Genomic DNA, 18,054 nt, shown 5'->3' with positions numbered 1-18,054 from the left:
TGTTCCATCATCTTTTCCCTTTATGAGTTTAATACCCTCCTAAGTCTTCTCATCGCCTGTAGTATCCTGCTCATTCAATCCACCTTCCATGACAATGGTAGAGAGATCCTTCTAGCCCACCTAAGTGAGCAGTTTCTTCCTTACCTAAAAAATGTTTCATGGTTTTTCTTTGCCACATACTGAAGTTCAATCTACTTAGCAGAAAATAAGAGAATTTTCATATTCGGACCACAGGTTTATCCTCACAGGCATTTGATTTATAAGTAATTCCAAATGATTTCTGGTTTCTCCAGCATCCAACATGATTCCCCGTCTTTTGGCCTATTCCTATGTGTTTCTTCTGCTTACTTAGTCTGATGGACAAACAAGCAGAAGAATGGATATTCTTCAACACCTAGTTCAATTATTGTTGAAATATTCCCGGACCCTAGTAGGAAGTCCATTTTTCCTTCTTGCACTTCTATTACCATACATAACTTTTTTCACCATATTCTAATTGTTCATGTATCTTCCTCAATTATAGGACAATGTGAATTTTGTGTGTAGGGTCCATAACTAAACTTGTCTTCATGTCACCAATGCCAAGAAGTCTCTCACATGTAGCAGGTACCCACTCAAAGTTATTTTGAATGGCAGATATCCTAAAGGATATGAAAAAAAATCACTGTATCTTTTACACCCACCTATTTATGAGTGAGTTTCATTAAGGTACAAAACAATTTTTTAACATTTCTTTTTTAATAACTTGAGGTTCCTGAAATCCTTAGATGTTTCACTACAACCTCAAATACAGAGCTCATCACTATAGATACCCTAAAGGACACAAACATTTAAATCCTCCTGTCTAGCAATACTCAGGACAAACCCAAACACTGTGAGTTCATTACTATTATTACATTTATGGAAAAAAATAATTAACATGAAGGATAGTTAAAATATCAGATAACCGAGCATTGTTTATCTTTCATTTGTGGGAGGATTTATTGTTTTTTCATCAGATATACTTTATTTTCTTTTTTAAATTCTAAAATAATCAGCTTAGACTTTGATCATTCATTAAATATTTACTGAGCCCCACTATGTGCTAAGTATGTGGTAACTACTGGAGGTACTTGGTGCTATGAAACAGCCACAGGTCATGCCTCACAGAGAGGTAAAACTATTATAAAAAGCAGAATTTAAATAATCATGGAAACTAGGTAATACTTAAGCTGAGCATGTGCTTTGAATAAGCGCACCTAGTGCTTGTAAGGGCATCTGTGAGTAAGAAGGCGGAGGCTTCCCAGAGAAAGCGACCATGATCACAGGTCAAGCAAGCAGCAGAGACAAATGTACTGAGATTAAATACAGACAACAATATAAAGGTGGATGTGCCATACAGAAACTAACAGCAACAACATTACAAAACAGACGGCTCCTTTGGCCTTGAACCCTAGACTGTACAACGCTCCCTACCCTCTTCAATATTCTTCGGATACTAGTATTACTAATTAGTACTTAATAAGCTTTAGTACCACTACTCCAATGCTCTATCTACTGCTTTCCCAACAAATATATTCACGTGGAGAGATAAAATGAAATAATATTTATAAGATACATGTATGTTAAGGTTTGGAAGTAAAAGTTCTTTACATAAATTTGAGCTATTGTGAAATTGAAATTACGTCTTTATTGAATAATCTAAAAAGTACTATAATTTATAATTTGTCCTATCAATAGACACACAGTTTTATCTCATCTTATTACACACACACACACACACACACACACACACACGATTTCAGCAATTCAGTACTGGTGTGAATCCTGAGGTTTATTTCTATATCATCTTTTTTAACTTCAAACTTATACCACTTATTTAATATTTTTATGAGGAAAATAATGCCTTTTTTTTCCATTTAATCTCAAAACTCATTGAGGCAGATATTACTACTATCCCCAATTTACAAATGAGGCAACTAAGCCTTCTGAAACATAAGCACTATACCCAAGTTCACATAGTTCACTATTGTAACAATCATATTTTCTTATTTTTTTTATATTCTTGATGCTCCAGCATCTGGGGCGTTGCTGACGGCAAGAGACCGCCTCTCCCAGGGCTAGCCTACCCTTAGGGACAGCAAACATTCACCCAAGAGCACACTTTTCCAATATAAACCCACCAGTCCAGTCCATACACTGACCAGCCTCTTCCACCTGGATCTAACACGCCACGAGGCAGTATTTCTCTGTCCTAATCACCCCAGAGCCAGGTGGCGGGCAACTAGGGACCATCTCTGTAGCCCACACCCCGCTGAAATTATTGAAACCATCCAATCCTAAACCTGCTCAGCTTTCATACATTACCTCATTCATCCCTTCCCACAAAAATCACAATAATGGATTTTGCCCAAGCTTTCTCCTGCCTCTTTCTGCCTCCCAACGAGCCCTGGAGCCTCCCCATGTCGTCCTGCGTGGCGACCCCGGCCACCCGTTTCTTGGGATCTGTGAGTAGGATCCTCTGCCTTCATGACAGACATTTCCAAGTCTGCATGTCTTAAAACAAACCCTGGGTATATTTTAAAACAGCTATTGATATGCCAAGATTAGAGCACACACAGACAGACACACAGAATGTGATCTTTATTACATCAATGAATAACTTTAGAGGCTGAAATGTTACCCACTGTATTGTTCTATAAATGACACTGAACTCATCTAAAACTCAGGTTCTTATACAACAATATCAATGCTTCTAATTTGATTTTGGAGTTCTTGAAGGAAGGACTGAAATAGTGAAAAATGAGAGCTGGGACAGTGTTTCTGGATTCTGAGACCGTTTAACAATATGTGACATTTGTTACTAGTACTTCTCTACCTCCCCTTTGAACTTCACTCGCCCTGTTTGCCCACCTCCGTGTTAGTCCAGGATCAAAACATCTTGATAAAGACTACCAATCAGCAAAACAATAATAAAACAACATAATAATTCATACTTAAACAGACACTAGAACAAGTCAAACTCTGTTTTGTTCTTCTCCATCCCTGACACTTCCTAATATTTGTCCCCACCCCACACTCCAAATGAAAATTTCCATACCCCAAATGCTAAAAAGCTGAATACCAAGTAAAAGGATCTATAATCTGATTAAAATAATTCATAGTCAATTGCAAATCTTTTAATCCTCTTCGAGGCATTAACTTTTTTTTTTTAATTGAGGGGGAAAGCAATTTGATATAGCTCTAATTGTTGGCATTTTTGTACAGCATAAACAATAATATATTTTGCTTTATACGATAAAAATAACTATCACACTGGCATGGTAATCTGCCCAGAAATCTGTCCAGCCTGTCAAATTAACCCTGAATTTTCTTTAACAACAGTCACACTTCTGATTTTGTTTGTTGTTTTTTAAATATCTAGTCAGAGGTATGAAGGTTTGGATTCTATCTAGGCATAATTTTTATATTTAGGGTTTGTAAGTCAAGGTCTATACAACCAACTATCATAAATGAGTTTCTTAAAAAAAAAACACAAAACACCTTGATAAAGACTACCAATCAGCAAAACAATAATAAAACACCATAATAATTCAGACTTAAATTGACACTAGAACATGTCAAGCACTGTTTTAAACACTTTACATATATTAACTTACTTAACCTTCACAATAACCCTATGAGGTAGGTACCCAAATTATTTCCATTTTACTGATAAGGAAAGTTGAGATAACCTACTAGGGTGATATGGCTGGTTAGCAGATTTCAAACCAAGGTATTTTAACTCTGACGCCCATCCCCTTATAATCACAACACTCTACTAAAAGGCACATTGACTAGAAGAATCTCACTGATAGATAATCTAACTCACTGTGTTGTTCCTAGGTAAAAAACTACAGAATTTAAATTCTGTAAGTGGCCCAAACAACAACTCTTTGAATTCCGGCATTGTACACATGAAGAAACTCACCCATGGATGGCATGGTGAAAAGCTACTTAGTGGCAGTTTCAAAGCCAGGAACAATGATGTCTGAATCCAAGTGATGTTTTGTCTTCCCTATACTACAGTTAATCCATAAAAAAATCATAGGAAAAATCTACAAACTCCAAGCAAAGGTAGACATCCAAAGTCCTATTCAATCCATTGTGTAGAATCCAGTAAATACATAACTATTGAGTGCCTCCATTTATAAATTACTTCCAAATTTGGTACTTTACAACTTCTACCACAAGTTGTTCAAGACGTTTGCTTTTTTTTTTAAACAATGGGATGAAGTTTTGTGATATTTGGCACTTCTGTTTTTTTTCTCCTTTCCAATTTTCATTTCTATTTCTAAAAGGATAAAACTGTATGTATTTAAGTATAAGAGGAAGTACTGAACACCCTTATACAACTCCAGTCAAAGGAATTTCGTGTATTGAATCACTTCTTAATTTACCAAATGATGTATATACTGGTTGTAATTAGTTAATTAGACATGGGCCATCCTATTAAAGTCTGAAAGGCAACCTAGGTAAGTAAATGCAACCTAGCATGATTGTGGGCAACATCACAGTGCTAGGGAAACACCTAAGAAGAACATCAAATCTATACCTGGTGGGAGGAAGGGGCAGCTAAGCTTTTCTGACAGAGACACCTGTCATTGCTTAGGCCAAACAGGACTGGGATGGAAAGCAGGGCAGGTAAAAGGAGAGAAAGAAATGGGCCTAGACAGAGCATTCCCAAACAAAAGTAGCATTTAGTAAAATTTAGAGCATTTAGTAGCATTAAGAAAAGCCACAGTGCTAAGAGGGTATTCACCTGGCTGGAGCTGGTTGACAGTCAGGGACCCATAATAAAGCAGGTATGCGATATAATCAAATCCATAATGCCAATGCATCCAAACACAAAGTCCTCTATATTAAGAAATAAGTCAAACATGAAGATTCTCTACATGGAAGTAAAGAAAGAGAAAAAATAGAATTATGGTCCCAGGAACAATAAAGGTGAACAACACATAGGCAAATGAGTTCATATGTCCGCATTATATTCTTTTAAAGGTTGTAGTTTTTGAACTAGAGAAATAATTTTCAAAGAAACATGGAAATCATGACTGCCCTTCCAAATGAGGAAGAATCCATTATTATTGCCAAGCTATTTTTTCAGAGCATCGGTTAATGCTCATCTTTAAACATGCCTCCGATGAAATGTTGGTGATGGTTTCCAGCTTCAAATGAATCAGCTCTCCTTGCTCAGGGCACATTACTGCTTCTGACCTCTTCCCTTGCCTGTCCCTTGACCTCCCACTCACACATTATGCCCTGCCTCATGCCTCTGAGCATCTCATATCATTCGTGAGCTGTGGCTCTAGAATACATCATGAAGAGGGCTGCCACTGATAGATTCTAAAATAAGTAACGCTCCTAATGATCCCCGATGGGACTCTGCTTTATCCTTCCAGTAGGCTGAGTCGTTCAAAAACAACAACAAAAAATTATATGCACATTACATGACATATAGTGAATAGACACATTTACCTTTAAGTATATTTTACTTTTATTTAGCAAGAAATGACCTGTTTTTTTTTTCTAAGTTAACAAAAGTTTCTTCACATAGATTGGCTTTGCAGTATATCTTGAACACCTGAGTAAATTATACCATTGCTGTGTTGCTTAAAGAAATCCTCCAAACGTGATTTTAGAAACATTTATGAATTATGCACAAGGTTTTCTCACAGCAATGCTAGATCTGCTCTTTAAAACAGTGCATAAATCAATGTTTTGTAAAGCAAATAATATTTTTTACTGACAAATTATTTCAGAGATGCTTTATTCTCATTCCTGGTTAATATTCAATTGGCAATGATTACTGACCCTTTAGATTAAGCTTCTCTCTTGTTAATTTTTCTGTCAAATAGCTAATGATCTATAAATAAATACTAAAACAAATAAGGAAACTGAATTTTACAAAGGTCCTGCAATAAATTCTTTCAGAAGGTAAAAGGCTTCTTTGCAATTCAGCCACAGCTCCAATTTTCTTTATTTTTATTTCTTGAGATTTCCTTAATGTATTTTCTAACCAGTAATTTATATGCAACACAGTGGTGTGTCTCTTAATAGCAATCAGTAAACCTTTAGACCCTCTGTGTTGATAATTTCTCTTCTTATTCAAGAATATATTTATTTATTCAGTTCATCAGGGACTCTAAGCTCATCAAAGGGCTTGTGGTTTTGTTTTCTTTGTTTGTTAGCTTTAGGACAAAAGAATAAACATAAACAGTCAAACTGATTACTTTGCCTGGCTCAACAAATACAATTTGCAAAATGTAAATAGCTCCCAATGAAGGCAGAAGCTTTTGGTTAAATAAATAAGCCATTATCCTGCTGTATGGTTACTAGTCAAATACAGAAGGATGGCCAAACATCAGAAAAGTAAAAGTTCCTAAAATGCAGAAGATAATAGAAAGTGAGGGGATACCGATGTATTACTTAGAGCAGGCATAAGCAGCAACATATAGTCATATGTGAGATGGTGTAACATTGCAGCCCCACAATAGGGACCTGTGGGCCACATTTGGTGTGAAGATTAATTAATAATTATTATTATTAATTTGACTCAATTGCTTCCATATATCAGTTGGGAGATTTCACTTAAAAATACGGATTTATGCCTTCTCTTGAAAACTCAGAAAGTCCGTCTACCTTGGGCCCATATTTCTCGATGGCAACATCCAGCCAACCATCCCTTAGAACCTTCCTTACACAAGCCCTGTATAGGAACTTCTATTTTCCACCATAATGCAATACTGTCAGAGAAGAAAAACAAAAACTCACAAATTCTACTTTGTTTATCTTCCCTGACAAGAATTACGACCTTAGACCAGAGAGAGAAGTTCTAAGATATAAGATATCTTATATACCAGTGGGAAATTAACGTAGCAAGATAAGTATCTACTAGCTTCCTACTACATTTTAAATCTCCTGATCTACAATAGCATTAAATCCCGATATCGAGATAACTTTTAGATAAAAGATGTATCAGAAGACTAGGAAAAATGTGAAAGTTATCTACATTTTTAACTAAAAAGGAAAGTAGAGTCCTTAAACTTTATGTTACACTTTAGGACACTGGCAAAATAGAAATTAAAAACAATAACAACAAGAACAACATAACCAAGGAAAATGACTCTTTATAATATGAGGAAAATTGGAAGAAAATCAGGATTTGTGTCTGGAGAATAGAAGGTTTAGAAAGAACATAATCACTGGCTTCAAATACTGACGAAGTTCCATGTAGCAACTGCACTAGGTTTACCATGGTAGCTTTGGAGTGTAAATACCAAGGCCAGTAGGACAGGAAATAAAGTTGATTCTTAACTTAACATGAGAAATTTAAAAAGAAAGAAAACGGTACATAGACTCTTCCATACCATGAGGAGATGGTTCCTGTCATCTAACGTGATGAGGGAGAATAAAGACTCTGCATTCCGGGTACTGCAGAGAGGGTAGGAGTGCAGAGAGAGAATGCACTAAGGTATGTACTGTCCAACCGAGTCTCTGACAGGTAAAGATCAACATAGGCCCCCTGTTTTTCAAAAGTTTGCTTTATGCCTCTTCACTTTTACTAAAGAACTATTATTAGTACCTGTTTTCACTAATGGAAGGGAATCCAAAGAGGATTTTCTCTTTTATGAAAAAAGGCGCAAAGCTAAAGTAGCATTCAGCGTTTGATGTGCAGTGAGATATTTACTACAGAGGCAGAGGAAGTGACCCCGCTGAGCTCCTTCCCTGGGAACCACACCCAGCATCTCAGCAACAAGCCATCATAGCTTTGAACTGTGTCTGTGGACATCTGTGCTTTATCTCGATTTATTGTGTGCATCCGAGAGCAAGATGTGTCCCAAGGTAATTGCTTCTTCCCTTTACACCATTTCAGCTTAGGAAAGATTGCATAGGAACCCTACTTTTGGATAGCAGGGAAACCTATATAATACACATTGCATCATATTTAAGTCTATGTATCTGTATACTGCTGTCCGTACCCTCAGGGAAAATGCCAAAAAATAAATGTCTTAATCTCTAAGATTTAGGTCACCACGTTTACATTTATTTACATAACCTTTTCTCCATTTGATGGAAGCTTTTTATGGTCTAACATAGTATTGCACAGCAGTCACGCATACTTCTATTAAAGTACCTACGTGGCAATCAACTATTCACCATAAATTCCGTAAGTGCAAAGAATGAGCTTCTTTTTTTTAAAATAATTTGTTGCCTGGTAAGGTCGATTAATGAAAGGATGAATGCAATTACTAAATAATAACCTTTAAAGTATAACAATGTTGTAAAAATCTATAATATAGCCAATCGTAAAATTTACTTCTTCAAACAGAGTATGTCAGTTTTTTCAGATCACCACTCCTAGATGCACCTCTTCAATACTTCCCCTCCCCAAACAAGAGATTCCTTTTTTCTCTTTGGGAACCTACAGATTCTTGGAAGATTTCCCTGACAAAGTAAATCACCTTGATCTGTCAGTTCCCAAAGTGTAGTTCTCCCTCCTCCCATTATATCAAAACATCTTTCATTCATAGAGTGCCAACAATTCACTAACGTGATTCAACATTCATTTTCCTGTCTATATGTACACAACCTGTATCTTGTATTAAGAGCTCTTACACATTATCTAGTATGTCTGAAACATAAGTATCTAATAGTAGTAACACTACTACTAGTTGTGTTGACAGCTGGTTAATAATAATTTTTTTATTGTTCTCAAGATTGATAGTAATTAGTTTACTGAGGAATACAACGTTATTAAAATCCACTAATAATAAACAAGTAGCATTATCAAGCACAAATGAACGGCACACTGCAAAACAATGAATGCACAGAAATAAAATTTTTATGACGTATACTTTAAAACAAAGAGTAAAAGCCTAAGTCTAAGACCCCAGGTCTCCTATAAAGGACCATTTTAGATATGATGCTGTTTTGATTAGTGGTACAAAGTAAGGAACTTGGAAAAGCTTCAATCTTCCATTAAACCTTATGTAAAGTCACAAACCTATAGAAATACAGATGAGAATATAAATGTACCTCCCATCGATGTATTTGTAAATACCTTTGTAGAAAACCACTGAGTTTAGCTGAGAAACCTATACCTAAGAAATTATAAAACAATCTTAGACATATAGATTTAAAAGAGTAAGAAAAGCAAAAGAATAACATTTTGAAAACTGCATTACTTCTGAAAGGGTATTGGTTATAGTACTTTTTTGATAGTTATTACAGACTCTGGCAGGTTTCACTCACAGGGGTCAGTTAACCAATGACATATTCTTTGCTTTCTATAAAACTTGTCATATGAGGGCCGGCCCGGTGGCTCAGGTGGTTAGAGCTCCATGCTCCTAACTCCGAAGGTTGCCAGTTTGATTCCCACGTGGGCCAGTGGGCTCTCAACCACAGGGTTGCCGGTTCAATGATTCGAGTCCCACAAGGGATGGTGGGCTGCGCCCCCTGCAACTAGCAACTAGCAACGGCAGCTGGACCTGGAGCTGAGCTGCGCCCTCCACAACTAAGACTGAAAGGACAACAACCTGACTTGGAAAAAAGTCCTGGAAGTACACACTGTTCCCCAATAAAGTCCTGTTCCCCTTCCCCAATAAAAAAATGTTAAAAAAAGAAAAAAACTTGTCATATGAGAAGGACACAACTTTAAAGGAATGGTAATCACAGATTCTAACCAAGCTACTGCTTAAAATGATTTTATTATCTATCACTAAGTAAATCATCTACTTTCAAACTCAAGAAACAAAATTTCAATACAATTTTCTTAGAGAAGTTAGATCCCAGTGATAGCATTTTCTACGTAAGAAAAAAAATTTTTAATTAAATTTATTGGGTTGACAATAAATTAAATTTATGAGGTGACAATGGTTAGTAAAATTAAATAAGTTTCAAGCGTAAAATTCTATAACACATCATCTATATATCACATTGCGTGTTCACCACCCAGTCAGTTTAGTTCTCCTTCCATCACCATATATTTAACCCCGTTTACCCTCTTCTACCACCCCCCTCAATTGTATAAGTGAATAGACAGTGAAAATTTCTATTCACTTATACAATTGAGCTCTCACAACACTTACTTGGTTCTTACTATCTCAAATTTACTCCATAAACTGAACATCACTGAATTCCACTAAGCCATGTTATGGGGCTCAACTAAATGTTTCTGTGTTCTATGGTGTATAATACTAGGGTGCACTCTTTTTGGTGGGTTATCATGAGACAAGCAGAAGAGAGAAACAAATAATCACATATACCAGAAAAATCTAACATCTAAAACGGAAGTAAAACAGCTTGATAGCACAAGCTACTTCCCTCACACAAAAAGCATCTTTGCCTTGTTATACACAGTCTATACTGTTTCATCTACTAACACAATCATTTTCCTTTAAGAGCATAGTGTAGTGTGTCTACATAATGGTGAAGAGCAAAAATCCTGGGGCCAGATGGGCTGTTTCCAAATCCTCACTCCATGACACTAGCTGACTGACCCTAGGCAAGAAACTTTACTTTTCTGAACCTCATTTTCCACGTTGATAAACAAAAATAATAACAATGCATTTGTTCCTAATGTGGTGTTAAATAAGATAAGGCACACTGGCACTTTTCCAGGTAGATAGTAAACATTTTATAAATTTTAGGCTTTGAAATTACTATTACTAGAGATGTTATTATTGATTAAGGTAGTCCTTCAGGTTCAGCGTATAAAATTGGGCCTATACAGCATCAATTAATCATATAATTCAATCACTTGCTTTTTTCCCTCATTTATCAAGTAAAAAAATATATATTAAACAGTATATATGCATTATTTATATTATTTATATTGTATATAAATAACATGTATGTTCAATAACCGTGTATTTAAAACATTGTTAAATATGTCAAATTTAAAATGGTTAAAGGGTAACTTTTAATATAAGGTCCTAGGAAATGTTGAGCTCCTGGGATTAAATGATCCTTAACAGGAAAAAAGATCATATAACACAGTGAACTATACCAAATCTAAATAGCTGCCATTATGATGCTTCTATTTATGCTAATTCATCAAGATTAATAGCAACTATCTTGTCAGTGAATGTCCCTCCTTTCCGCAGAGTACCAGGTAAAGTCTCTGCCTCTCGTATTTTCCTTCTACATTTTCAGGTTTTGGAAATATACCAGGGATGCCAAAAAATGTATACACATGACTTGTTACCTTTTGTTATCGGTATATATTGGGTATTACATCTTAATACAGTTTTTCCTTTCTTAAAATGTACCCTCTGTATCACTAAACTCATTAATTTAAGCAAGTTCTAGTTCCAAATGTGATACTACTTTTGCTAAGAAAACTTTCACTTCCCCTCAAATGCAACAGAGAAAAACACATGAGTTTCTTTTCCACAGCCTGTACAAGCCACTTTACTTCATTCAGACAACTAGCTAATTGAATAGTCTGGAGACACTGAAATTACTTCTCAAACGAGGCAACTGAAGTAGTTTAAAGCTACCCAGAGGCGTGTGGTTAACACATACAAATGTGCTTTAACTCACTTCGTTATAGGAGCAAGCACCATTTTAGTGAAGTTTCAAAGTGATAAAGTCAGCCTTTTAAATGTAGGGTGAGTCAACAAAATCAGCTTTAGATCTGTGAAAGTAAAAAGTGTATATTTGTATTTCCTTTATATAGGAAAAGAATTGCAGGCAGACACTTTTAACCAAACTAAAAGTTAGTACACCTTAGTGGGGGAAAGAAAAAAAATCACATGCTAAAACAGAAAATGTAACATGGTATGCAAATTATTTAAGTTTAGAGATCAAACTATAAGACTTAGTTTATCTCATTAGCACCATATGATGCCAAATGATCTTAAAACCGATGTGTATGGCCTGTTTCACTCATTCTTTGGCCTCATTTTCTTTCCAAAATCTACCTGGAATTGCTAATGACATACAAGGGCCTCAGTGACATTAGTGGAAACTAGTATCGAGCCTGTTTCCCCTTCTGTTAAAATCCAGGTATGAGCTTACCAAGATGACGTTTTTCCCCATAATGGTGCCTAAATTATGACCATACATATCACACTAAAAAAGATTTTACGGTCATATAACCACTGTCTCTTATTATGCTTACTGAAATTTTAAGTTAAATCAAGAGATATGCATCTGAAATGATTTTTAAAGTAATACATGGCCACATGACACAATTTTGTTATTCTTAAAATACTACTTTTCCTCACATGAAAAGTCTACAAAGGAACAGGGATAACAAACTGGGTCTCCACTATTCTCCAGAACTTCTTGCAAATAATTTTAAAGGAAACTTCCAAGTACTCCATGCTCCTTCCATAGCTGACTGAATAAGCCATCCCTGGCTCTCAGGTCATGTATAGATGAGTTGAACCTAGGCATAGGTGGCCCATTTTTGAACTTGATACTTTCTGAAATCCAATCAAGAGCATCTTGAGAAAGTAGCACCATGAGCTGCCACTGCTAGAAGTGCATTAAACATAGGTTTTCTAGGGGCAGCCTGTTAGCTCGGTTTGTTAGAGTGTGGTGCTATTAACAACAAGGTTGCCAGTTCGATCCCTGCATGGGCCACTGTGAGCTGCGCCCTGCACAACTAGATTGAAACAACTACTTGACTTGGAGCTGATGGGTCCTGGAATAACACACTTAAATAAATAAAAGTTTAAAAAAAAAAAAAAGCCTTGGGAAAAAATAATAGGTTTTCTACTAAAGAAGACTAACACAATCTAAAAAATAGATCAACAGGCCAGCCTGGTGGCTCAGGCGGTTGGAGCTCCATGCTCCTAACTCCAAAGGCTGCGGGTTTGATTTCCACATAGGCAAGTAGGCTCTCAACCACAAGGCTGCTGGTTCGATTGATTCCTCGATTCCCACAAGGGATGGTGGGCTGCACCCCTGCTACTAAGATTGAACACAGCACCTTGAGCTGAGCTGCCGCTGAGCTCCCAGATGTCTCAGTTGGTTGGAACACATCCTCTCTACCACAAGGTTGCCAGTTCAACTCCCGCAAGGGATGGTGGACTGTGCCCCCTGCAACTAGCAACGGCAACTGGACCTGGAGCTGAGCTGCGCCCTCCACAACTAAGATTGAAAGGACAACAACTTGCTTGAAAAAAAGTTCTGGAAGTACACACTGTTCCCCAATAAAATCCTGTTCCCCTTCCCCAATAAAATCTTTTCAATAAATAAATAAATAATAGATCAACAAAAGAATGTATTCCCACCTAACTCAGGACCACATACCTCTGTTGGCCATTTGCTTGTATCCATTCACGGTGCTTTAATGCTTCATTTACATGTTAAACTAGGTGACAGGCATTAAGCCTATGCACTATTTAGCATCAAACTTGTGATACAAGGACATTTTCTACAATTGTCTATCTTCTATAAACTCTCCCCCAAAGCATGACATAAATTAATTAAATAAAATAAACAGATATTCTTTTCCAGCCCTAAGCCATGGACAGCTGTGAACACCACAGAGGTTCTTCTTTCCTTCAATGTAGTCAGAAAAATACGCACAGTCATGCAGTTCTAAATATTGTTTTATGTGTGGAACAATATTGTCATAAGATGTTTGGAAGCCAAGTAAAATCACAGAAGTAAGGGAATTTATAGCAGCCTGTTTTGGCTGAAGGAAAATGAGACTGAGCTCTCCCATGAAGCAAGCAACATGATACCTTCCCGTGTTAGGAACAGTCTTTTGGATGGTTTAAAAGAGAAGGCAAAGAAGTGGAGATCAAAGCTATCCCCTGTACACTAGATAATCTTTTTTCTTCCTCTTCTTCCACAGCAAGATTGAAGGGAAGGGCTGAAAGTGGAGGGAGAAGGGGAGTGGGAAACCATGCTAATCCAGAATTGTAAAGAAAAGAGGTGGCCTTTTGATCTCTACAGGATGGCAACTTTATTGGCTATGCATAAGCAGTTTCCAACCAGCTGATCAACCAGGTATTAACCTCAACTCTTCCATGATCAGTAACCATGAAGTGACTCATCTGTCAACCAGAAGGCCCATCTACTACTAAATGACCACCAGCCCATGTCCAACCCAGAGGGGAAGAGTGACCCCAGGGGAAATGACTGTCTCTCTCTCTCTCACTGGGCTCTTTGCTGATGAGTACCAATTATTTGCCATTGGACTCACAGAAAAATCTTCCCTCAAGAAGTGTGCATGAACGAGAACAGCATTCATTTTCCAAAATGCAGCTTGAAATCGCTAAGCATCTACATCACCAGCGGTCACTGTTTTTGACTTCTGTTCAGTTTCTTCTTTGAAGTGTCTCAAAAAATGCAGATGCGACAAAGGCTGGATATGAGTTGGTTGGATACAATAATTGGTTATCTTGCCAGGTGATCTAAAAATTTAAAGACCAGTTACTTAATGGCAAGAAAAAGAATGCCTCCCTTACAAATTCTCAAGTGTTCCAGACAGTCTTATTTGGACGGATTTTCTTTGGACAAGTTTAGAGGTAAAAAATTGATTGAGCCTTTAATCTTTCTTATTTATATTCTTCATTTCTCTCTTTCAACTAGGAAAGTGCGGTAGTTAAGAGTTTTACAATCAGCTTGGTTCAAATCCTTGCCCATCCACATCTCCTAACTCTCTATGATGTAGATTCTACAACGATAAAATAAAGATAAGGTAATATTTTTACTAATAACAGCACCTATACCATAGGGTTCGTAGAAGCATTAATTAAGATAATGATGAATGTTCAATAAATGATAGTCATATCTTCATAGCAATAGTTGTCATCGTCATAAAATTTTTTATGGTACCCCAGAATTTCAATTTGACCCCTTTTTTTTTATTTCCTTCTTTTACTTTATTGGTCTGCTCTAAGCAAACGTGCTATGATATAGAAAGCAACCACTAACTTTTTCACTCCTCTATAAACTGAGGTAGTCAATATTCTGAAGTCTTATTAAATGTAGCTTTAAATAAAAACTATTCTATCAACTCATTAAATATTTAAACATGTTTCCAAATGCTTTCTGTTTCAAAAAATGTAAAATGTCTACTTCTTTATATAGTTGTTAAATAGGTAGTATACATACGGCCATCAAATTTTTGGAAATCCATTTTCAGAGATGCTTTTCTAGCTGTATGGGTCAGAGGGTGCACTTAGATTTGGCTGCTACGTCTACCTACTTCCACTCCACCTCTTCCTGTATTTTAAACCTAGCTAAATTCTTGATCTGTTTCTACTACTATACTTTTCTAGACTTCTGCTTCTGGTTTCACTTTTTTCTCCCTTTCTTATTACAAAATTTCTTAATTTATTCCACAGATGATTTTAGCCCTAATTTTAAATCAAATATTGATTTTGATTTCCTTCGATTTTTCTATAAGAAATCAAGCTTACAAGGCAGTTATACTTTTATTTTAAGAATTAAACCTTTTTAAAAGTGCTAGAAATGAACCTAAACATCACCTTAGCATCTTTTGTGAACACAGAATGTGGCACATGAAGACTCAACTATTTCTGATCTCCACTGGCAAGCTGTTACTCAGTTTCTTCCCAATTTTATTCCTCTCGCCCAGTATTTTTAATTATATGTTTCTACTCAATGCAAAATATATAAACAAACAAACAACTTCCACTGTAGGCTTGAAATTCAGCATTTTGCACTCCTTTAACTCACACAAGAATGTTTAATTTGTCATAGTGAAGACTGAGGAAAAATTTCAGGTACACTTTCTGTTCAAAACATTGTAAATAGAGGGCCTATTATCAAGAAATAAGGATATTTTCAATGATGTCATAGCATTCATGTTAGTATATTTAAAAGCCAAAAAGTTTATAAAGAAACTAATAAAAAATTATTGGAATTACCAAAGAATCTTGCCAGAGAGAGAGAGAGAGAGAGATAAAATGGTGGGAATGAAGAAGGGGTGGGGTGGGGAGGAATAAGAGACCAGAGACCCAGATAAGTAGCTCACATAGTGAAACTTATCTAAAAACATGCCCATCTTCAAAAGACAAAAAACCTACCCTCAAAAGAAAAAAAAAGAAAAGATAGCACAAATAAACTTCCCCTTTATTTGAAATTCTGATCTCATCCTAAATTTGAACTGAAATTCAATCACTTTTGCACTTAAAAGGAGGTTCTCACAAATGGAGTTGAGGAGAGGAAGTCTATGAAGGGAGAAGGTTTAGAATCAGTTCCTGGGAGATCACACAGATTGTTTTGTTCGGTGCTACCCTCTCTGACCCTTTCACCAAAAGTCTAGCTATCCATAGGAAAAGAACTCAGGTATACAAACTCCCTAAAGAAATTCACCTAATACATGAAGTTCTAAAGAGATATCCACTTTTCTTCAAAATCTTAGTTTCCTAGAATAAAAAGTTATCTATTATAGCATTCATTAGGTTAATAAATAAAAGACTACACAAAGCAAACACATACTCTTAAACATAATACTTGATGTTAAGTATGACATCAACACATCAAAATGAGGTTTATAATCTGTTTGAAGAAAACTGTAGGGCTTGTTAAGTTGGCAACCATGTTAAAAGGGAAAAGAATGAAAGAAAAAACAACTGACAACCAATAGATGCTTTTACAGGTTAAATCTTGTTGAAGGTACCTTACCCCCTCAGTACACTTTGATTTATTTAAGCTCACCACATTTCTCTTAAATACACTCCATTAACAAGCGATAGACTGTGATCTTATGCTTGAGGCAAGACATGAAACACAATCTTTCAAGAACTTCATTCATTCCCTGACCAGGTGTCTTGAGCACACCCAAGTCTAGTTACTTATCTAAGTTCTGTGAGGTTTTATTCAAATCAATAGTGTGACTTTAGAGTAACACACTGCCATGAAATCACCCCAGCAGTCCAATAATTTGACGGGCCTCCCAAGTTCAGATTCACAGCAAGTGTGAAAGCCATCAGAGGAATGATTAATAGCTTCAGATTAAGTATGAGGGAGCACTTCACAAGGGTACTTCTGACCTGCAAACTTGCCAAAGAAATAGATAAGTACACCTAAAAAAAAATGTAGGCTTATTAAAAATCATCAACGACTTAAATGGAAAATTAAATTAGAAAAACACAGGCAGAAATCAGTTTAAGTCTAAGATTATAAACACCTCCTATCTATTTAAATTATAAACCTCAGATACTAACTACTAATTAAATTATTAAATCTGAAAGGCTGGTACACCCCCTCCCCGGATATTTCCCCAAGTGAAGACAGAATTTGCACACCGAAGAGACCAGCTTTCAGTGATACCCTATTACTGTGACCCTATCTTTAATCTACAGCCATGATAAAATGTCCCAACATATACAAACTCAGCTCAAACAGTGACTAATGACCATTAATCCCCCTATCTTCAGTAATCTGCCCCTCCAGTCATTTATCACACTGACACTTCACTTTACACACGTGAATAAACTTTAACTGAGAAGGTGAATCAACAAAAATCTCAAAGGTATCTGAAGCTGTAAATTAAACTAGGGGGAGACACAGCAAAGAGACAAATAGAGAGATCCGATCTAATGTTTTTGATTTGCATCCATGGCTGGTCATTGGGGTGGGAAACTATTCAATCATTCAGACCTGCAAAGGAAGAAAAAAGCTACATTACAGAAAGGGGAAGCCGGCAGTAAGAAGAGGTGGCCCCAAAGAGTTAGTTTCATCTATTCATCCATCTACTGTGACATAGGCTGGAGCTTCAGTTTTCTTCAAACGAATATCAATTTAACAAATTTCTTCTTTAGTTTTGTTGTAAATGTTCCTTTCAGCCAGGAAGCATATTTTGTGGGCTAAAATTCTTTTAGGGGTTTATTTGCTATCGTTTAGCTGATATGCGCTTTTCTTTTTCATAGTTCATTAATTTAAGCAAAATCCTTCACCCAAATATAAGCCATAGGTGTGGACAGCAAAAAGCTCAAAGCAACCTTTCAAAACTGTTTCATAATCACGCAAATTGAGTGACTTTAACCTATAGGCCCTGATGCAACTTGAAGCTCAGTATTCGACTATAAAAAATTCCCT

The 18,054-nt window shown here is 36.3% G+C and overlaps 1 protein-coding gene across 11 annotated transcripts in view; it reads right to left on the bottom strand.

The window, feature by feature from the left end:
• Positions 1 to 18,054, bottom strand: part of ROBO1 (roundabout guidance receptor 1) — a 1,112,802-nt gene that overhangs the window by 390,388 nt on the left and 704,360 nt on the right. The gene's annotated exons all lie outside the window — the stretch shown is intronic.

Source organism: Rhinolophus sinicus, linkage group LG01 (assembly GCF_036562045.2).
Source record: "Rhinolophus sinicus isolate RSC01 linkage group LG01, ASM3656204v1, whole genome shotgun sequence".
Taxonomy (NCBI): domain Eukaryota; kingdom Metazoa; phylum Chordata; class Mammalia; order Chiroptera; family Rhinolophidae; genus Rhinolophus; species Rhinolophus sinicus.
Note: the sequence above shows the minus strand (reverse complement) of the source record. Positions and strands in the feature narration are given on the sequence as shown.